We start from the raw sequence: 20,829 nt of genomic DNA, 5'->3' as shown, positions 1-20,829 counted from the left end.
GCGTGGTGCGGTCGACACGCTGGAAGGTCTAGATGGTCCCTCCCTCTAGAGGGACCTTGATAGGCTGAAAAGGTGGGCTTGTGCAAACCTCATGAAGTTCAACAAGGCCAAGTGCAAGGTCTTGCACATGGGTCAGGGCAATCCCAAGCACAAATACAGGCAAGGCAGAGAATGGATTGCGAGCAGCCCTGAAGAGAAAGACTTGGGAGCACTGGTGGATGAAAAACTCAACATGAGACAGCAATGTGCGCTTGCAGCCTAGAAAGCAAATTGTGTCCTGGGCTGCATCAAGAGGAGCGTGGCCAGTAGGTCGAGGGGGGTGATTATGCCCCTCTACTCTGCTCTGGTGAGACCTCACCTGGAGTACTGCGTCCAGCTCTGGAGCCCCCAACATAAGAAGGACATGGACCTGTTGGAGCGAGTCCGGAGGCGGGCCACAAAGATGATAAGAGGGCTGGAGCACCTCTCCTATGAGGACAGGCTGAGAGAGTTGGGGTTGTTCAGCCTGGAGAAAAGGATGCTCTAGGCAGACCTTATAGCAGCCTTCCAGTCCCTAAAAGGTGGCCAACAAGAAAGCTGGAGAGGGACTTTTGACAAGGGCATGTGGTGATAGTACAAGGGGTAATGGCTTTAAACTGGAAGAGGTAGATTTTTATCATATATAAGGAAGAAAAGCTTCACTATGAGGGTGGTGGAACACTGAAACAGGTTGCCCAGAGAAGCTGTGGATGCCCCATCCGTGGAAGTGTTCAAGGGCAGGTTGGATGGGGCTTTGAGCGACCTGGTCTAGTGAAAGGTGTCCCTGCCCATGGTAGAGGGCTTGGAACTAGATGATCTTTAAGGTCCCTTCCAACCCAAACCATTCTATGATTCTATGAAGATTAAGAAAATAGAGATGGATTGGATGAAATACTATAGAAACAGAAACAGAAAAAAATGAATGAAGAAGACATTCTTACCTGGAGGATGCTGAGAATTACGTAAAAGAGAAAGAAAAGATGAAATGTTTGTAATTACTGAAGTTTAAGACTGCAGACCTTCTTGGAAATAAATGTCTTGAATAAATTCTTCTCATGACTGAGGAGAAAAAAAAAAGAGATTCACAGGCAAATGAAATGTTGCTGGTTTAGTCACATCTCTTCAGCAAAAAGATCCACAGCTTTCATAAAAGTCACACGTATTGTCATGGAAACAAAACTGGAAGTGTTGCTTTGGTGAAGGATACTTCAGACCTTACAAAAGCAAAAATGCACATTTGCTTGTTTCAGTTAAGCTAAACAGAGGAGGTCTGTTGTCAACTTATCTTTGAATGACTTTGTTACAAAGACCGCTTTACCTAGTGCTTTTAACTTGTCATTAAATAAAGAAGTAAGAAAGGATAAATATTAAAACACTTGATGTAAACAAATATTACTTCATTTTCATGATTTCCATATTATTTTCCTGTTCGATGTATTCAAAAATGTTTACTTTCTGGATTATTAGACTTATTTTACCATTTTACATGGAAAGAAGAGTTTAGATGTTCTTGGACTGCTGTTCAAAACCGACGGTGTTGTCTTTTAGATAAAGCACACAGAAACAGGAAATGCAGCTTTGGTTTCTCCTTGGCATTGTCCAATGCACTGATGGAACACACGGCAACTGAGGTTTCTGGCCATTATGAAATGTCAATTGATTTAATGCATTGCTTGAAACCCAAACAGTACTGTATGATAATAGTGTTACCTAAGAAAGAGTTATTTTGTTTGTCTAAACCAGACTCTCATAGAAAAGAAAGCAAAAGGGGAAGAGGAAGGGTGGAAAAAAGGTAAAGTAAGCTGGAAGTGATTGAGAAAACTCTTCTATGCTATAGATTCTTAGGATTTATCCACACTCGAGTAAGGTGTGCTAACAACTGTGTCCTCTTTCTGAAATGCTGAGTAATGAGATATTTTCAAAGCAGAATAACAATGACTGACATTCAAAGCACGGAAATAGCCAAACCTTTAAAACTTGCTGTCCAAACTGCTTACAAAGTTGGACTTTTAGTGAATACTATTCAGAAAGCAATCGTACATCTTTAAAAAATCAAGCATATCTACAGCCATTCATTCCATCTGTGATGGACTGTTCAATATGTCTTCCAAGACAAGAATAGAACTTTAAATAAAGACAGGAAGAACCTGGTTCAAAACAAAAGGTGGGAGGTTTTTTCTGGTGCAAGATGGATCCAGGTAGGGAATGCTTTGCCAAGGGGTCTGAATGTTTACATTAATTCAAAGGGCCACTGTATAAGTTAAATTAAGATAAATCCTCCGAAGGTTACAATAAGCAGAAACCATATGGAGCACAGGAAGTCCCCAAAATGAAGATGGCTAGAGGCTGGTAGAGTATCAGGTGTAAGTACTTGCCCTGTTCCTATGGCTGCTGTTGGATACATGAAATGTACCTAGGGTGAGCTTTGTTCAGCCATACTATGCCTGGTTTTATGTTCTTTTAGTCTAACCACTTTCTCCTCGATTGAGAAACTTGTTTCTCTGCCATGCTGCATATGTTCTCATAATTTAAACATTCTAGTCACAGGTCTTGAAAAACATAATCCAGCTTGTACAGTTTTTTCTGATACAATTTTTTTCCTTACTCCAGATTAATTTCTTGTCCCACTTGGTTCTCTGTGTCAGGTATTCAACATTTTTGGTGCTGATTCAGTAGTTTCCGTTTGCTTGAGTTCCTTGCTCATTAACACTGCTGTTTCTAACACAGTTGTGTCACAGAGGTTTCTGCCATGTTGCACCCTCATTGCTTTTGCATACCATTGCCAAAACATGAACCTATTCCCTAGCATGTTCAAAATATACAACGTTCTTTATTATCTTCACCATACAATCTTCATCTGCTGGAAGCCATGCCTCTCTGAAATCCCAGTGGCACCCGGTGTGACCGATTCACAGTGAGCACCGAGAGCACAGCAGTGTACCTGAAGCTCCATCACCTTCTGGAAGCCAAAGGGGTATGGTTAAGGCCAGGATCTAACTTATACCTACAGGCATACCCCTTCTCCCAAACTCGCATATGCATTAGTGCACCTCTGATCTCTTCATCCACAATTTTCAGGCATCTCTGATGTCATTTCAGTGAAAAGCTGTTTTGAACATCTGAGGAAGATAAGAGCATGTCTTTGTACCTACCAAATATTGCAGTACTTTACATGGGAAATGGAGATGCCATAGGGGAAGAATAATACAGTATTATGCTAGGAACTGGAAGCTGAAATATTTTTTATTTAATTAGTATATTCTTGTTAACTCAGTTTGCTTTGCTGGCAAAAAGTTAGTAGAACTTACAAGCAGATAACACTTCTTCCTCTTCCAGTTGGTCTAGATGTGTAGCAGTCAGATTCTTCTTAATGTATATATTTCATCTTTCATTACTCCCTCAAACAGTTAGCTAATAAGTCTATAGAAAACATCTGACACTGAATCAAAATCCAAGTGGCTGATTAAAAAAAATCAATATAATAAAAATGGAAAATTAATTGTAAAATATTCTGAAAGCAATGGTCTAGTTTATCAAATCCTGAGACTGCAGTGAAGATTTGTCATAGGTCCACTCTGAGCACCAGCATCTGAGCCAGTTACCCTAGACTTCCTTTTTAATCTGGTGAAACAAATAAATGCTTCTTAGGTGTGTTCATCCTAAAGCATAGATCTAAAAAGTGCCCCAGAAATAAATGCTTCTCTCCATTGACTGTAAAGTGTGCTTGCCACTCTCCAGCGCAAATGCTGGGTAGTGGCTCAACATTAGGTGAGGTGAATCCCACATTGTACCTCTGAACAAAGTCTAAGATTTTGTTCAGATTTTCCTAAATTTTTTTTTTCTCTCTTCCTGGTGTGCAAATCATTCTATCAGCAAGATATTTACTGAAGTGTGTTCAGTTCTGTCTAGCTCCATTTAACATGTGTCCCTCAGCATCGCTAGAACATGCCTTGGAGAATGAAGCCAGTTAGCTAGAAGTCATTTGTCAACTTTGATGTCTTCCTTCCAGACACCCGGTTCTGTGAAACTTTCCCTTACTCAGTTAGGCTGTCACAGCTTGTTATTGTCATACTGTAGCTCAATGTATTAGCTTCACGGTCTCTGACAGCTCGGTGTCCATCATTCACTTAAAATACAAAATTCAAATCCCTTGCTAATTTTTTATGGGGAGACCAATACAAATTCTCCTTATTATGGCATCATTCTGTTCACTTGGTTACATGAAAGTAGGGACTATATGATACTTCAGCCTTCAAGAAAACTGTGACAACAAATTAGCACAAACTAATCTTATATACCTAATTATTTTACTTTTATTAGAAGCTTGCCTTTATAAAACATATCTCAAAATTATGCCACAGTTAGCCCTTTCTTAAGTGAGAAATAGTTGTTAGCTTAAGGAAAGTTAAAATAACTTTGTTAACTGAAAGCAGAATGTTTTTATTAAGAGAGTCTTCAGACTTAAAAAAAAAAGTTAATTTTACACAGGTCTGTCCACTTATACATAACTTCTATAGCTGGCTGAAAAAAATTCTGTTGTCACATTTTTCTATAAAAATGCCATTCCATGGAAATTAAAACTTTCTGTAGGAATGGGCCAATTTTGGTGACCTTTCATGAGACCTTTCAGCAATCCAAGTTGAAGTATCCCAGTTTGATCTCATAATGTTTCAGTTTTTCTTATTAAAACCTCTTTTAATCTCCAAATGTAATTTTTTTCCATTATAAACCATAAAACACAAAATAAGAAGAAAAGAGAGGGAAAAAAACCCTTCATTTTACTGAGCAAGAGTGAATTTTTAAATACGTACTTTTCCTGAATTCTAAAAGTTTTTGCCTTCATTCTAGTACTGAAGAAAACAAGTTTTTTAAATCCCTTTCCCATAGAATATGAATACCAGTTCCTGTACAACTGTAAACATTTCTGCAGCATATATTTCACAAAGCAATCCTTCTCCACTTAACATCTCTTCCAAGACAGACAGATGAATCACGCCCTGGAGGTGCCTATTTCTTTCAGCTGGCTATAAAGGGAATCTGGGTTGATGAGTCTAGACATCGACAACCAACTTTCAGATATTCGCCCTCAGGCAAAATGACTCTTTTCTATTGAAAAGATGAAAATACTACACAATTACTTTTCAGCAAGCATGATTTTTCAATCATGCTTAAGGGAATGTTTATCAACAGTTTGTCTTCTAATTACAAGCCTTAAAAGAGGTTAGCCAGGGAGGTGATGGAATCCCCGCCATCTCAGTGGGAGACCATATTAAGCCCTCAGCAATGGGCTGTGCCAGCATGATCCCCTTTGTTCAATTCTTTTCCTTGAATTATAGCCTGGGGTAGCTGTGTAGGTCACAAATGGAACTATAATGCTCCTCTCTCCACAGTCACACGAGAGCGGTGCCCTGCTCCCCAGTAAGCACATCAGCAGATTGCAGGAATGCATGCATGGGCATATGGAGATGACCAGGACCCTTCCAGCCACTCCACACCTTCCTGCGTGACCAGGAACGGCTCTTTTCCTCCCTCACCCTTGCATACAACATCACAGCAGTAGATGCTGGGCTGGATGGGATCACTCAGTTGTGCCGAGTCTTTCTGTTGGTGCCATGGGCTATAATGTATTTAGTCTTGCCCCTTAATAGAAAAACAGACTGCATGATCTCCAGAGGCATCTTCTACCCTTTCCTTTCAGGGTCATAGATTTGGCCCCAACATTTGAGTCAATTCCCTTCCACTGATTACAGCTGGAATTTCACACTGCAGGAGACCCGGACCTCTGCCGCCTCATACCACTAAGGGCATTGTAAAGTCAAACTTATTACAGAGTGTAAGACAAACAACCAATGGTCACTTGAGCTAAGCAAGTGAGATACTTAGATAAACAGTGCAAAAGACTAAAACTGAGGTTTTCCTTCTTCTTCTTCCACTGAGTCACTTTGTATATGCTGACAATTTGTCTTTACTTAAAAATTTACTGAGAGTAATGACGGCCGCCTGACGGCACCTTTGTTTACTTTCAAGTTCAGTAGAACCCAAACTTGTAAGAAAGATTTGGAAATACAGACAGGTTGAATTCTGTCCTGTCTTCTCTCCCTTTGGGGACAGTAGCCCTGGGAAGGCTGGGAAAAGTCCCAGTGTCCTGCTCTCAAGAGGAGTAACTGCAGAGCGTGATGACAGTAGCGTGGGTGAGCTCAGAGTCTGAGACAAGGCATCGGGATGTTCTGCACAGGAGGAACAGGAGCCCCTCTATCTGACCTTGCCATGTGATCAAAGGGAAAAAGAGATGTGCCAGTGCCTTAAGAGATACAATATACTACATCTGAGCCCCTTCATGGAGAAGGATGGGTATAGTCACCTCACAGGTCTTTTTGTTGTAAAGCTTGTCAGTGCTGAGGCTGGAGATTAATACAATTTGTGTAGAGACTAACGGGAAAAAAAAAAGTGTTGCATTGCACATTTGCATCAGGTGAGAAGAGGGAGTGAGGCAGCTGTAAAATTTAGCAGGTGGGCATACTTTTTTTGACTGGGGCAAGTCTGAGCACAGAGAAAACATAAGCAGCTTCTCTTTTTGAGACAGAAAGAGAGAAGTTGTGTGCTTATTGGGTCATTGTTCAAATAAGGCAGAATTAAGGTTATTTGAGAACGTAAAATAACTCTTCATTTCATGGTTTTCTAGAAGCCTAATATGTGTTGACTTTCCCATTCTGAAAGGGCACAAGATATGCCTGGGATGCATTTACTGCCTTAGCAGAGTTTTTCAGCAGCGAATTATTTTCTTTCTTGAAGCGAATGTATTTACATTTGGTTTTGTATGTGCGAGTGGACTTTTAAGCAGTTGCAGATACACATTTCAGATGTGGCTATAGGTACGCAAAACCAGATACTGTTTTTCCCTGGCACTTCCTGGAGGGGGAAACACCACTGTCAATATTACACAGAGAAGGGAAGGGTCAGTTCATAGGCATGGTCACAAGTGTTCCCCTAAGGCCAGGGAGTGGCTCTAGAGATCCCACATCACTCTTCTCTCCCCTAGCTGCACAGGTGTTAGGAATGCCCAGTTCCCATCCCTAAACTTTTGCTTTGTTATAGCACAATGGAGATTATGATTGTGCCTGAAATACGGTATTTGGAAAAATAAAAGGGACTTGGCTCTATAGTTCAAGATGTCAATGAGCTTTCATGACATGATGGTTACAGTAATAGCGAGCATTTAAAACCAAACCGACGTCTCCCTCTGTCATTACCTCCTGGCCCATTTCACAGAGTACACGTTACTCCCAACATCCTGGCTATTCAGATCCTGTTCCTTTTTCTCATCCCGTTACAAGGATAGCAATTAAGAAGCAAAAAATATTAATGGAATCTGACAGTTCTAAGAAAAGCTTGCTCTTCCTTCCTCCAAAGGCTACCTCTGGAGAACCTCAGGTCACAAATTCCCCAAAGCCTATCTCTGGACCTCCACCACTACAATGCACTAAAAACTGAGTAAAACTGCAGGTCTTAGAGCACTTAAACCAGCTATCCTTTGCACATGAAAAGGCTCTCTGGGTCATTCATCCAAATGCTGTCAAATGAGTGGAGGTACTTCTAGAGCAGAAATAACCTGAAAAAACAACTCTGGTCATGTCCCCTAGGGTGGGTGGAGCAGGTCACAGACACCTCCTTTCCATAAGCTTCTGTGGGAGAAAAGTGAAATGCTTAGAGCTGACTAGGAGATATCCCTCATTCACACACAAGGGAAGAAAACTGAAAACTGGGAATGACCCTATGCCTGCTGTCCCCTATCCCTCTTCCCACTCTATCCTTTCATTCTGTTCTGACCTGAACTTCACTGTACTCTCTTTCCTTTCCTAGGATGATGTCCTTTCCTTCCTGCTCTTGCCCTCACCCTTTATTTCACTCCTCTAACCCTTCTCTTTCCTTTGTAGAACATGGAGATTGCCATGTGAGTGGCCTTATATATCGTCGTCTGTTTAATCTATCTGAGAGGTCTCTGTGGGCTTCTGTTGTTGCTTGGGATCAAAATCTGTTAGAAGTTATATTCTTAAAACCATCTTTTCCACCCTGAGAAGATGTGCTTAGACACCTGTTTTTGTTTCTTGGTAGTGTTCTCATCTCAGAGGAAAATTAACAGCAGATGAAAGCTTATCAGGATTCTGTGGTGAATCTATTCAATTCAAGATATGCATATTTTTTTCTCTAAATTTCATTTATGCATTATATCTATGAAAAAATAATTTGCCATGTATATACCTTGGAAATACTTCCTTCTTTGAAAAAAAAAAGTTATAAAATGAATACTCTGTCTCTATACCAAATTATATTCCATTAAAATGCTAAAAATAACTAGATTTCTTCATTATATATGATGCAAATAGCTGAGATTTATTATGGGAATCTTTTATCACATCTTCAACTATGTTAATTATAATAAAAGTTATATTAAAGCATTCCTATGTATTTGATTCATTTTACCTTTTTGCTGTTCCTAAATTGCCTACAAATAAACCAAGCCTTTCTGGAACTCATCTTGCTTTAAATTGCAAAACCAGTTTGAAAGCTTGGTATTCTGAATTCACAGGTGAGGGAAAGTAACCCACCGGGGTTTAGATACAGCTCCTCATGGGTACCAGGAGGCTCATCCAGGATATGATTTGCCAAACACAAGCCATCCTTTTTCCTTCAACCCTCCTGGACTGAAAGGTGAAGAGGGGCAGGATGCTGCCTCTGAGCCAACAGCCTTTTGCTTCCTGTTTTCCCAGGTGATTGCTCTCCCTCAGAGATACCATCTCACATGCAAGACTGAAAGGTATAAGATTAATCTACTAATATTTATATACTTGGTTATTTTTAATAACACTTTAGAAGAGAAAGAAAATTGAGACAACAAGGTTTGGGAAAGGAGGGAAATCCATTTTGACATCAATCCTTTTGAAGAGAAGCTACTGCCATTCCTTACCAGTGTTTGATAAAACGTTAGGGAATCTTTAGGGAAGTCGAAGCCCTTTTGTAATACCAACTACTTGAATGTTAAAAAAACTCTAGCCAACATTTTTCCAATTAAAAAAAAAATTAAAAGTCCCCAGCTTTTGTTAATATAGCCCACGAGACATAAATTATTTCCATAAAGTTGAAAAGAGTTTTAGAAGTCATTCCTTTTCCTTGCTTCTTGTATTATGATAACTTCATTAAGAATGGGAGTGCACCAAGCTTCCACCCATGCCTGGAAAGCCACCATCACCAAAGGTTTCTAAAGACAAGGTGGAATAAACTTTTGTAAGGAATGGCTTAGGTACAGCTGACCCTGCTTCATGCAGAGGGGTGAGCTAGGTTGGCAGTCTTCAACACCTGTAAACACTAACTGCTCAGATGAAAGCACACCACTTTCTGTGAAATTACTTTCTTGCAGCGCACAAGCATATTTCAAAGTAAGCAAGCAAACAAAATGAGGTAAATATCTCTTTTCCAATTTAAACTTCATTTTTATCTGGTTTTAAATTAAAACTTGGGCACACTTACAGAAGCTTGTGTGTGAGTATTTTCCTAATGATTAGTAATTCTTGCACTGAGAACAGTACGGGAACACCAGAACAGACATTCTCCCAATGGCTCTCCCAAATCTCTTCTTTGTGATTTCAAGTTTTGAAAACAGTGGGGCCCAGACATCACTTTATTTACTCCTCCCCTTGTGACTTTTAAGGCATAAAGTGTCTGCCCGGTGCTTTACTTTGGTGATGGCCTTTAGTACACTGCTGTTAGCCAGCGATCAGCACTTCACTGCGTATGGCTCTGCCCAGGCAAGAACGTTGTTTGTTTCACTTATCTCCGCTGAGGGCCCAGCGCCGCCTAATCCATCCGCCACCAGCAACCTTTGGAAGTTTCTAGCACTGCTGTTAGATGATGCTGTATTAGTGAAATCTCATCACAGTGAGAGCACTTTATTTTATTAAAAGTGCAATTAAACCAAAATCAAATACTTTCATTAACTGCAACAACTAAAAATTATACTCCCAGTTGCTTTCTTCTCATTAAGAAAATTTGCATTTGAATAACTTCTCAACTCTGTGTATTTGTAATTAATGCAATTACAAGCCAGAGATCTGTTCCCAAAAGTAAAGAAAACTTCTTTATCAGTTTTTCCATTTTAATTGAAATAAGACTTTGTATAGTGAATTATTTAATGTCTGTTATCTGAAAAGTACATATAGAGATAACAAGTCAGCCTCAGTATTTGGGACTGTGCCCACTTATTTTAGAGCTGGCGTAAGTCCTGGGAGCCACAGAGGATGAATTGTTGGGTTCAACCCTGGAATACTGAGTGTTATGGCTTTGTTGATTTAAAATTAGGGCCTATTGTTTATTTAACTCTTGAAAATGATTTTTTTATTTTTTCAAATTAATATATGATAGATAGGAAGATACATATTCATAGGAGGGGAAAAAACTTTAGCTAGGTTGAGGGAAAATTAAAAATGTTCAGGGTAAGAAAGGGAATCAGGGAAAAATGATACTGTTTATAAATAAAATAACACAACCTGGAGTTTTCACATACAATGACAGGACTCGAGTTCTGGGCATAATCAAGGTAATATCATGCTGGATGCTGCACAAACACATGCTTGGAGCCTTTGATTCAAATAATTTATTATCCCTGTTTTCAATCCTGAAATCTTTTTTTGCAAATTTCTCCTGGGACTTCAGAGAGCCTCTCAGTCAGGCCTCGGCTGTCACACAATCTACGGGTAAGCATTACTGCAGGGCTCTGCATCTTCATGTGAGTAAAATTCAATGATGGAGCCCAGTTTGAAACAGGAGCCACAAGTGTGTGTGATCAGTAAATCGACGGGGCAAAAATAGTTAAAAAGATATATATACACATAACGTGGACAGTTTATGGAACAGCTTGAAAGGTTTTTAAAAAGGTGCATCCATTGTTACACAACTTAGCTATTATTGCTTAGATAATTTTTCATAGGTATTACAGCAATGTTCTTCAGAGGCCTCTTTAAAGGAGTGAAAGATGCAGGCTGGGTTCAAGAAAATGTATGTAACACAAATAGAGTGGAACCAAGCACCAATATAGGCAAATGCAACTCCAGATTAGGTCTACTGAGACACAAAAATGAATTACAGTTAGGATGGTGTAACCGGTTCGTAGGATTCCTATGCACAAAGTTCACCTAGCATATGATATTTAAAAGCACAATAGTATTTATTGCTCTATTATAGCCTTGCATAAGTAGTTACAGTCCCTAGCATAAGCAGTTACCAGCGTATTGTCTTCCCTTTTTTGAGAGTCTTACCACCCCGACTAAGCTGGAGAAACCGCCGAGCACGTGCCCTGCTGGCTGACAGCAGTTCCCAGGTAGCAGCAACATACTGCTCAATAACAACCCTCCTAGCTCCCCCCTCTGAGATAACAACCCTCCCAGCTCCCCTCTCCAAGGTCGCGTTCTCGCAGCTGTGTGCAGCTTGTAATTTCCCACAGTGGTCCTACACGGACCATCACCGAAATCCCTCACACAGATGGAGAGAACATATTTGGGGAGAAAACAGCATATTAATATGTTCATGAGCTCACACTTAAGAAAAAAATTCACATCACAGAAGAAATTTGGGCTCTACATCACAGAGGGTCTGCTCTGCTTTTGCTTCTCATTCAGCTGCTGCCATGGTCAGCTCTGTGGGACAGGGCCATCGGAGAAGGCAGGGGAATGTTCTGGACTATGAATGCATCTCTTCTCCATACCAAGCAATGGTTTAATAATCCTACAGAAGGGACAGCTCTGCACCTCATATTTGCCAGGCTGTGAGAATCATTTATTCTTTAAATGATTCCAGAAACAGATTGGCCAGAAGGAGGCAGTTTACCATCCACTGCTCCATCCTCATCATTCGCTAGCATTAGCTGAGTGCCCCAGACCACAAGGCCAGAAAGCTCGCTGCACTTTCCAGGTAATTCTACTAAGGAATTCAACTGGTTGACTTACTGGGCTAAGCATTTATCAATGGGGAATTCTCATTAAATTCTTTCTTTTCTTTGACTACATGGAAATTAGAAATGTTTCCTTAATTTTCATTTTCTATTCTGAAAATGTACGGATATATGGAATTCCTTTAAACTTTTTCTCTCCAGTAGTGAGAGAATATCCATCTTCCTCTAGTCTTAAGATACAAATGCATATAGATTTTTCTTATATCTGTTCAGCAGCAAAACAAACTGTTCAGAGAAAGCAAACAAGCACGGAGAAAAGATACACTGAACACATCATTTTTCCAAATTCCTCTGCTCCTGCTCTCTTTCCCCCTTCACAAGTACTGTGCTCTTATCCATGCTCACTAACTGTCTATCTTTCAGCTTTGGTTCACTGCTTAAAGAATATTTCAGGTGAAGAACTGGAAAAAAGAAATTGCATAATGACCTAGACACCAAGGGTGCAACCACATGTAATGGACAAGAAGCAAATCTAATCCAATTGAGAATTGCTTCAAGAACATCCCATCCACTACAGAGTAGGTTGAATACGGTCAAGGGGGCTTATAAGAAAGATGGGGAGAAACTCTTTAGCAGGGCTTGTTGTGATAGGATGAGGGGTAATGGTTTTAAATTAGAAAGAAGCAGATTTAGACTTGAGATAAGGAAAAATATTTTTCCAGTGAGGATGGTGGAACACTGGAACTGGTTGCCCAGAGAGGTGGTAGAAGCCCCATCCCTGGAAACGTTCAAGGCCAGGTTGGACTGGGCTCTGAGCAACCTGATCTGGTTGGAGATGTCCCTGCTCCTTGCAGGAGGTTTGGACTAGATGACCTTTAAAGATCCCTTCCAACCCAAACTATTCTATGATATGTTGTTAAACTAGGAATTTGTTATGAGTTGCACCTTAGATCTGTATAGGATTGTTCACTAATGGCCATTTACTGAAGTTTTTCCATAAAAGGAGGCTTCCCCTCTTCCCTTGAGGGTGACTGTTGCAAGAAGAAAATTTAACATCACAGGAAATGAGTCCTAGAACTGATCAATTTAATTTTTCTTCATTTCATCCTCAGTTCTATATCCTGTTCATTGAACTACATAATTCTCCTCATTTTCTGTACACCATTTAAGTATTTATAGATTGTTATCATGCTTTTGTAGAGTTTTGGCTGTCACATAGCCAAGCTGTACAAGTTCACCCTTCCACTTTCTCTCTTCCACTTCCAAAACATTTTTATTGCACTTGTTGTGTACCCTCCAACTTCTTAAGACCTCCAGGACACTGACTCTCCCAGACCTAAACACACTATATCATGTCCAGTTATATCACCAACCCTCTGCAACTCTTCTGCTGCTCTGTGTTGTTTCTTCATATATATCAGTTAATTTTCAGGTCCCTGCAACAATTTTCATTGAATTTGGCTGCATGTCACAAGGATTTCCATCTTGGATCAATACTCCCATCCTCATAAACCAAGAGCAAAAACACTTACATTAAATGTTGTGGCTCCAGGCCATGGATAAGCAACTCCTAAAATCTGGCATTTAAAAGTGCAGGTGAACCGATTTAGCAAAACTAACATATTTTTTTCTTAGGCATTAAATGAATTAATAAGAATACTGTAATATTTCTTTCAAAACTCACCAGATCCACTTAAAATTTGAGAGAATGATAGGATCGCGTATTCCACCACTGCACATTTTAATTATGAGTCAGCACTTCACATTTCCATTAAATTTCCACCTCTGTAAGCCACTGATGGCATTATCCCTATTTATTTCTACTGTCATTTTATTATTAATACACCAGTTCAACACAACACACAAATGACAGAGGACTCACAAGTCACATCGCAATTTTTGTTAGAGATTTTTCCATAGTTTCATAATATTTATATTGTTCTCACTTGTATATTACTTGGAGTTTTGACTTTCAAACATTTGAATAATTCCACTGAAATAAATAACCATACCATGAAATTTATTGGAATCCATGAAGTCCAGCATCCTATAGATCTGTCTCCCAGGTTTAAATTCCAATATGCCTTCTCAGATGGCTTTTCAACAAAGAATGCTTTAATAAGCAGCCCTTCCTTCAAAGCTGCTCAAGGCACTTCCCTTCCTTGAAGATCTTCATTCATGTAACTTGAGAAAATTACCTCAAAGTTTTCTTCCTTCTCAAATTTGGCTTAGATGGGGCACTAGATTAAAAAGTTTCTGAAGGAGTAGGCATGAGACAGAGAACAGAAAAAGAAAGTTGAGAGGACACAGAGAAAACATAAATCTCATTTTCCTTTGGAAAGCATATTGAACAGAGGTTTATAAAGCTATGCTCAATCAACGTCTAATTTCTTCACAGTTTAAAAACCACAGATCATAACTAGATCCTCTACAGTTTCCCTTACTTGGTCTCTCAAGTATCAACAAGCATTCTGTACAAAATCAGTTGCTTTAAACCAGATCCTAGTGAGATTGCATGATACATCTTCACCAATAGTTAATCATACTAAGCTTTCCAGCTAATTTTAAAATTTGAATTAAGGTAATGGACTGTAATAGATATTTGACACATTTATGCTCTTTATGTTCTTTTAAACATAGCCATTGATGGGCCATAAAATAAAAAAGAATAAACTCCAGAAACCAGATTTACAAATTTATCTGCAGATGTTTTGTTGTATCTTCAGATATCAGACAACAGTTGCTTAAAGTTAACAAGAAGAGTGATCTTTTTTCTTATTCTGAAATTAAAAGCCAGATGAAACAGAGAGTGAGAAGAAGAATGGAAAGATGCTTCTTGATAGATTAGGTAAGAAAGATGCAAATATATTCTAGCAGAATGTAATTATTTCAAGGAATCTATTGTTCAATAGAAGATAAATTATATTTTAGAAGAATTCTATAAAAATCCAGGTAAGAACTTCTAATGAGGAAATTGATGATTATTTTAACAGATGAGTCTGCTGTCACTTACACATAATGGGAAAAATCTCTTAGATTTTTCTTTTTGTCTCACAGGAAATTGAGAAAAGCAATTAAATTTCTCAAATTTGAAAACTTTTTAGGAATGACAGGTTTCCAATACTGTTTCACAGACATTACTGACTGCACATACTGCAGTCTTTAATTCAAATATCTGTTCCTTGTACAAAAGAGTTATTTGAGATACTGCTGTGCAACAGAAACAACCTCTGCACTGTTTAAAATAAACAATGCTCACTTTAAAAGGTAACAGTTTGCAAGCCAAAGTCCTTTCTTAATAAAGGCTCCAAATTCATTTTCAACCATTTTAATAACCTATATAACATATATCCTGGCAAAATGAACTTTAAAAAAGAAATACTAGGTTTTAGGAAATATAGCTTATTTATCAAGAAAAAAAAAAAACCACACAAAAGAGCAAGCCTCAAAACCTGCTCCCCAAACTATATAATGCTAATTACCTAAAACTTCCTTTCTGCAGTGGTTTTCAATGCTCTTAAAAGTCCTTTGATTGCACTGAATAGCTGTGCAAAATCCTGAGTCATTTCAGTCTGGAAAGATCTTTACCCAGTGGATTAAGATAGTGTTCGTGGTGTGAGGTATCTGAAAACATTACAGCTGAGAGCCATCACATGAGATCAGTTCTATTCCCTTTTTTTTTGTTTGGGGACATGTTCTACACTGCAACACCTCTGTATTTATTTACGTGTATATCATAAAATAGGCATTTCTCAGTGTCTTTCTTTCATTTTAGCAAATGGCACTACCATCACATAAGTAGAGGCTGGAGTCAGACAAACTCAAACACTTTGAGGTGGAAATTAGGATTTATGTGCTTGTATGACACCCAGCAAAATGCAGCCTATCCTGATCGAAGATTCAGCAATGTAAAATAAAATACATTTGATCTTCCTTAAACAATCCCTCTTTAAATTGTCTCTTAGGTTCTTTTTCATCTAGACTGTGGATTGGTAAAAGTATTTTGGATCAGTGAGCTAGTGTAATAATACATATTTCATGCATACTCTCATTTTGCAGTCTAATCATAGGCACGTTGGGGCCATAAATGAAAGAATGCAAACTATGAACCGCGTTACGAAACCTCCTAGTCTGTGCATAGCAGGGGCAACCACCCTTCACCAAGTCCCATGTGAAGAAAACACTGCATGTGTCCAGCCAGACCTAATCATAGCAGCATATGGCGTTCTGTCAGGAAAACTCTTCCACAAATCTGCTTGTGTGGTAGTCTGCTACATTTTCTGATAGCAATCAAGGACAAGAGCACTACAGAGCAGTATTAGCGCTGACCTTCTGGAGGCTTCTCCTCCACTGCCTTAGGTATTCTGGACACAGTGACAGAATGAAAACAGGGGGGGGAAATGCTGATTGCAAATACCAAGAGCAAACCCTATTAAATAATAGAAATTGCACAAATCCAGGTTTGGAGATGTCCCAAAATGAGGATAGACTTGTTGAGAACAAAATTCAGCACATCAGGACCAGCCCTGAAAGATATTCAGGTAACCTATTTCTAAAATTTTCCCACAGAAATGTTAAAGAAGCAGAAACATAATAGAGCTTGTCTCGCTTTAGACAGAAACCCTTCTTGAATATAGGTTTTGATAAAAAATGAAATTGCTATCTTCTTGCTTAAGTGACAGCTCCTGCCTTTGTAACAGCCTTTTACAGACTGGAAGAGTTATTGTGCTTCCCTTAAGAGCATTCTTTACATACATAGATATATACATATGTATCTCATTAAACACTGAATACTCTTCACTAAACACATATAGCTAAAGTGCGAGTCAGACACCCAAATGAGAGGGAGAGTTCCCCACTCCTCATTTCTACACTATATTCTGCTGTCTCTCACAGCTCATATTTTCTAAAGTGTTTCTATTTGTTGTTGTCCTCTGGATTCTCTCTAATGATGTGTTGCCCTGTAGCAGCCCAGCTGATGCCAAGTAGGGTAGATCAACTACCTCCACTGCTTTACATTTGATGTTTATTTCATATCCCACAGAATAAGCTTTGCCTTTTCAACAGCAGCATCTTATTGTCAACTCGTATTGAGTTTGCTGTCCGCGGCGGTTTCTGTTTCCTTTTCTGTGTTGTCCCAACCTACTGAGGAGGAGGAAGGTGGCAAAGGTATTATTTTGATACAGGGATCTGTGGGTTGGATGAGATATTGTGAAGAAGGAGTGACATTGAGATGACAATATGAAATCAAAGCTAAATTAGAAGCTCGACTATTTACTTCACTGAAAACAGAAGTAGATTTTATATGGGAGGAAAATTGCATATCTCATGCAGTGCTTAGTGTCAAAGGCTTTATACTCCCTTTGAATTGCATCTTTATGCACATTTGCATGAAACTAGGGAAGTTTTATTACCATATTGAATAATAGAGTCCAGAGCTGGTAGGACTGAAAGATGTATCTAGTCCCAAGGCAGTATCTGTTATATATGACAGATATTTGCCTGACCAGCTCATAAACAAGTAGGCAGAGAAGCCTCCATAGTCTCAGTGCTTTCAATATGCCTAGCAAAAATAATGTAATGAGACTATTTAGCCTGAAATTTCCCTATGATTTTATCCCATTTTATATTTTCCTACTCCCATTAGCCCACAGGACAGGTTATTCTCTTCCTGCTTTCAAGTCTTCTAAATATTTGATATTTGTCATGTCTTGCCAGCATGTTTACTTTTTTATAGTAACACAACACTGTTGACTCATGCTTAACCTAAATACCACTATCCACTCCTCATACTACCTTTCAGATAGAAATACCACCTAAACAGACCAGTACTTTGAATTTGTCCCAGAACTGCATCCTGCTTTTTCTCAGGCTGTTTGTTTCTCCACATCAATATTAAACCTCTCTCGGGTGCATTTCAGTCCTCCCAGCTTTGAATTGTCTGTAAACACAAAATACCTGTAATCAATATTGAGTATATTATATATCTGCAAGCCATTGCATACATGATATCTTCTACTGTTTGAGATCACTGTGAGACAAGAGTAGTCACACCAAGTACATTTATTCATAAATGAAAAACAGTGGAGAAGCAATTCGTGTAAGCAACACTATCCCTAAGCAATTCTAATTTATGTATCTTACATTTACAGAACGTGGCAGAAATCCACACTTCCCCAGCTTTAATAGTATGCACATCCATACGCAAGCCTAGCCTTAACTATGTTCCTAAATCTCTTTTGTACAGGTGTTTTAGAAATATCGAGTATTTTGTACTTGACCGATGTTTAAATTTAATAATTAAGCCACTGGTGTAGTTTCCAAATACAACCCAGCTAATTATAATTTCTTATTGCATTAATCAAATTGGTAGGTACATGTTCCAAAGGCACACTAATAAATCACTATGGCCTGTTCTGTATCTTCCCCCAAACAAGGTCCACCCCATGCTGCACAGTTTAAGGCTCCTATTCATCTCTCCAACCATACACGTGCACAGACTCAGCCACCTGAAAATGTGCTGTTTAGTCCTCAAACCCTGTTTTTTAGTTTGCACTTACCCTTTACAAGTTTTTATATAATCATCCCAGAATGCTTTTACTTTTCATTCTGTGAGATAACCATGGAGATCTGAAAGGGCTGACGTTTCTCAGCAAGGAGGAGTAAGGCACTGCTGCAGAATCTTTGTAGAGAAAGTAATCCAAAACTAATCCTGTTTATTGCAGCAATAGTTGTTCTACAGCCTTTAGCAGTCAACATTGTTCAGAATTTTTAGCAGATTTTTTTTTTCTTAATCTGGAAGCGGTTCTAAGAAAAAGAAAAAAAAAATCCAAAATAGAAAAAGAGCATTTAGTTGTTGTGGATAGCAAGCAACATGATCAGCTATGTCAGAAAAACGGCAACAGCAGCTTCATGTGTTGTTCCCAGGCGTGTTAAAGCAAGCTAATTTTAGCAATCATTATGTATTGTCAAAACATGTGTTCATTCTTTATGAAATTGCAGGATATCTTAGCAGAGGGATTTCATGTAAATTATTTATGATTAATCCTGTGGCTTGGTTTGGTTTATGTTCACTCTCGGTGAAAGAACTTTAAACTTCTTAAGTGGAAGCACGATGTGAAATATTAAAGAGAAATATTTATATATACATTCTTTTTCTATCTATGGATTTCAGACATGAGATAAAAGGTTTCTATTGTTGATTTTTTCAGCTCTCTTGGTACTACTGCAGAGCACTCACTGCCGAGCTCGAAGCTACAGCTTGGGGATTTCAAACTGACAGAGAAATGCTCCAAACTAGCAGTCTCCTTTTGATTTGCCAAAAAGTCTTCTGAGCTAGCAACAGCAGTGTTCTTCTGGTACAAAAAAGATCAAATATAATGGATCACATTCATCACTCTCTGGAGAAACAATCACATTTCTCTATTAAATAACAGCAGTTTGTATGAGGTAATGATTTCAGGAGTCTACAATGGAGTTCTACCTGTATTATGCATCACTTAAAGTTTTGCCCTATGTAGAGGAGATGTTAGCTGACAGCACAGTCAGGTTTATATTCAAAGCCAGCAAACTTCTCTCAGTCCTTTTTAAAAGATGCACTCAGATACAAAACTTGCCATGCTGTCCAGCCGGTTGTTATCTTTTAAATAAGAGTATGTTTAAAATGAAAATTAATTCAGTAGCTGCTCAAGTAATTTCCATTACCCTGTTTAAAGCTCCCTATTATAGACAAATCTTCTTTATGGAACCATACAGTGACAGATTGGTCTTCCTTGTTGTCAGGTGTCTCGCAAGTGAGCCTCATCAAACAACTCTGGCGACTATAAATGATGTTCTCGTTCCCCTGGATACACCCTTGTGTCCTTTGCAGTTTTACCTTCCTCTGTCTTTAAAAACAAGAACTACCAAAGAGTAGAACTTGAACTTATCCAACAGAATCAAGGCTGTTTATTGTCTTTGGTGAATGCATTCACTATTTCTTGTGTTTACCACATTAAAGTAATTTTGTCATCTAAACTCCTTCACTCTAAGACAATGCTTGGTGGACAGCACTTGGTCCTGGTTTCCTCTCAGTAGCCAACATGTTTTGGATTTTGTATGTGAAGAATAGTGACAAACATACTGATGTTATGAGTTGTTGCTAAAGAGACCAAGGACACTATCCAGCTTCCCAGGTTTCACTAATGTGCAGGTGCAGGAAGCTGAGAAGGATATAACCAGAACAGGTGACCCAAACTGGCCAAAGAGAGTATTCCACGCCGTAAACATCATGCTCAGTATGTAAGTGGGAGTGGGCTGGTGAACTGTCTCACTTTTCTCTTGCTGTTCGGAATCATTCTGGGATCATTTGCAGGGTTTTTTTCATTCTGTGATTACTACTTGGGACGGGCTGTATTGGTCATCGGGTCACCGGGTGGTGAGAAACTGTGCATGATATTTTTTCTAACTTTTTATTACAATTACTCCTGCTGTTATTTCTATTGTTATTACTATCATAATTTATATATATATGTATACATAAAATTATATTTTCCATTGCTATCCTAGTAAACTGTCTTTATCTCAACCCATAAGTTCTCTTTTCTTCCTGATGCTCTCCCCTATCCACTCGGGAGGGGGAGGGGGAGTGAGTGGCTATGTGGTACTCAATTGCCGACTGTGGTTAAACCACGACAACTTACAGTTGTTGTTTGCCTTTTGCAACATGCTTCCTCTTCTCCCTGAAAGTCTGGAAACTCCTCCTCTCCCAGGCGATAACATAATATCCTGCATTGTGCTGTTTTCTTTCTGTGTGCTATAAAGATTGATCACGGCTGGTCTTTGCTCTGTGACTTCTCTTCATCCTTCCTGGATTTTGTGCTTTATTTATA

Source organism: Chlamydotis macqueenii, chromosome 3 (assembly GCF_036417535.1).
Source record: "Chlamydotis macqueenii isolate bChlMac1 chromosome 3, bChlMac1.mat, whole genome shotgun sequence".
NCBI classification, from domain to species: Eukaryota; Metazoa; Chordata; class Aves; order Otidiformes; family Otididae; genus Chlamydotis; species Chlamydotis macqueenii.
The sequence above is the reverse complement of the archived record's forward strand: the minus strand, read 5'-3'. Positions refer to the sequence as shown.